Source organism: Aptenodytes forsteri, unplaced genomic scaffold, assembly GCF_000699145.1.
Source record: "Aptenodytes forsteri isolate BGI_AS27 unplaced genomic scaffold, ASM69914v1 Scaffold136, whole genome shotgun sequence".
Lineage (NCBI taxonomy): Eukaryota > Metazoa > Chordata > Aves > Sphenisciformes > Spheniscidae > Aptenodytes > Aptenodytes forsteri.
In genome coordinates this window covers 2,030,836-2,033,818 of record NW_008796111.1, presented here as the reverse complement: position 1 = coordinate 2,033,818, position 2,983 = coordinate 2,030,836, and the positions used below count along the sequence as shown (strand labels likewise).

Below are 2,983 nucleotides of genomic sequence, written 5' to 3'. Positions count from 1 at the left end.
CATCCCCCATCCCAAAGCGCGGGGCCGGCACGGCACAGCACCGACGCTTACCGGGGCCCCGGGAACAAAGGGGTTGGAAGAATCAGCCAATTTTTCCCCTCAACTTGATCTCATCTTTTCTTCCGACGCCCCCACAGCTGGAGGCGGGATGGCTGCGGAGAAGCAAGTCAGGCAGGGAAAAGCGGGACGATGGCAGCGAGCGGCAGGGCGGGCGCCCGCACGTCCCCGCGCCACGGCCGGGCTTATTCGGCGCTGACCGAAAAAACTAATGAGGAGGCCTGACCCCAGCAGGTGCTCCAGGCGCACCGGCTCTTTCATGGTGTCCCCGGGGTTAATACACACGGGGGAAAATAGAGGAACAAAGCAAAAACCCATTTCAGAACACATCAACCTTTATGTATATTTTTTTTTTCTAGATTTATAGGAAAGAGGCATCTTATCTCTGTCTGAGCCGGGCCATCGGAGGCTCGGGCACTGACGATGAATTGCCGCAATTGAAGCGCGTGCCAGAAGAGGGGGTGGGAAAATATAATAAAAAAAAAAAGCTTTCCGGCCTGGAGAGCAAATGCTTTGCAATTTCACGTGCCCCCTCGGCACTCACGCACGACGCGGCTGCATGCGCCGGCCCCAAAACACTTTCGGACCGGGGTTTGCAAAGTCCTGTCTCTAAAGGGACCTCCCCACACACTCAGCCACAGCTCCGGGAGGCGGAGGGGAGGGAAACTGAGGCACAGAGTGGTGGAAAGGCAGGCAGCGCCAAGCAAGCGAACCGCAGGGCAGGGCTGGGCCAAACCTGTCCTTGGCCGACATCGGAGGGAACGTTGCAAAGGAGCCTCCAGCTGAGGAGTCCCGGCAACCTAAAACCCCTTGTGCAAGCAGCTCGGGTGGAGTTTCTCCAAACCCAGCCGCTCCTGCAAATGTTTTAAGCGGTGGTAAACTGGTATTTCCACACAAAACCCGGCTGGTGAGAGCTGGAGCTCTGGGCACCCCTGGGCGGCGGGGCCCTGCCTGCACCCAGGGCTCTGCCTGCAGCTGGGGCCCTGCCTGCACCACCCACCCGCAGCCTGGCCCGCGCTCCCCCCTGCCTCTCCTCTCCTTTTTAAAGCACAACTTTTCTCCTGCTCACTTTCCCTCCCTCCTCCTTTCCAGCAAGGGAAAAAGGACAAGGTAGAAAGCAAGTTAAAAAAAAAAAAAAAAGGCAAAAGGGATCGCTTTAAAAAATTTTTTAAGCTTTTTTTAAGGGAGAACTAATTTCTCTGCAGAAGTTTTCATCTAAAATTTTTAAAGATGAAAAATAAGCCTTTTAGTGAAAATATCGTCTTTTTTTTTTTGTCCAATAAATAGCAAAGCCCAATCACTGCCAGCACCCGAGGGCAGCCTGCCCGGCCGCGAGCATCCCTGCCATCTCCTCCACACCGGGGGGACCCCCCTCGCCTCACCCCAAACCCCGGGGCGCACGTCCCGGCAGCAACCGCAGCCAAGTCCCGGGAATACAGACATAACTACCCCAGCACATGCTCCAGCAAAGTCACGCTCAGGTTCCCATTTTATCTCATTTTTGCCCCTTTCCCTTGTTTTAAACAAGAGGCGTTCGCGCACGCGCCTCCCCCGTGCACGCACACGCACAAATTACACGGGCTGCGGATTTCAATTTTACATCGTCTGGCCTTTCCTAGCCCTGATCACACTTATTAACTAGACGAACCTGCGAGAGATGATGAAAAACTTTGAGTTCAAAAGGAAAGATGGGGGGGCGGGAGAGGAAAAAATACCGGAAAGTATTAAAAACTCTTTACTAAACATTGGAAGTCAAAGTCAGGTAGTTTCCAATTTTCCGATCCAACTATGAAAACCCCTATTAAATAAAATAACTAAATAGAAATAAAAGTGACATTTGGCTTGCATTCCATCATTACGGTGTGAGTCTGTCCTCTTTTTATTCTCTCTCCTAAAAGCACAGTTCAAATGACAAATAGTTTGTTGCAGTGTATCAATGCCTCCTATTTAGGGGGAAAAAAAAAAAGGAAGAGTGTGTGGAAAGGGAGAGAGGGAGGGGGGAAGGAAGAAGCAAGAAACGGGGCAAGAGAAGGGGGAAAAAAAAAGGAAGAGTGTGTGGAAAGGGAGAGAGGGAGGGGGGAAGGAAGAAGCAAGAAAAACGGGGCAAGAAGAGAAGAAATTGGAAGCAAATGGTCCATGAAGTAAACCATGATGCAGAGCTATCGATGCCGCAAATGGTTTATTCATCCGGCTGATATTGTTGTGCCCGGGACTGAATGAACTCTTTCAGAGTGCCATATGAAGTTAAAGCAAGTAAATTTCTATCTTTCTCCGCATTAGCTGCCTCATTGCCCTTCAATCGGGCCTCACAGAGGCAGAAAATAGCTCAACCATCTGCTTTCAAATCCCTGCGTTTGGCAGGTCCCGGGGGTTTGGGGAGGGGAGCCCGCCGTGCCTGGCACCCTGGACCCTGCCACGGCCACCCTGGTGCCCGGCACCGCTTCCCCGGGCCAGGGAAGGGGACAGTGGTGACACCGTGCTCCGGGAAGCCACCTCCTGGCTCTGGCAGGCGGAGAGGTGCCCGAGCGGAGGAGGCTCGGGGATGGGGTCGCTGCTCTGTTCTCTGCTAAACTGGCCCCATTTTCCAAGCTGGCTTGGGGAAGAAAACGGGCTTGGGCAGAGCCTCGGGACCAGGGATCTTCCCCAAGCGGGGAGGTGCTGGGTGCGGAGGGGTGGTCAGGATGGGTGCACCGGGAAGGGCGCGGGTCTGTCCCTTGCTAGCTCCAGTTAGAGGCATGAAAACCCATCCCTGTGCCAACCGCTCTCCTGAAGGACGAGAAGCCCCCGAGGGCCCGGCTTTGCAAAGCCTGACCTGCAGACACCCCTCCGGAGGGCACCAAAGTGGGAGCGGGATCCCCTCACCACCTTCCTCTTCCTCACGCCCCCGCCGGAGGCACGCGCCAGCCCAGCCGCAGCGAGCCGGCTG

General features: G+C 54.7%; 1 protein-coding gene across 1 annotated transcript in view; it reads right to left on the bottom strand.

Moving 5' to 3' along the window:
* Positions 1 to 2,983, bottom strand: part of ASS1 (argininosuccinate synthase 1) — a 31,040-nt gene that overhangs the window by 19,264 nt on the left and 8,793 nt on the right. The gene's annotated exons all lie outside the window — the stretch shown is intronic.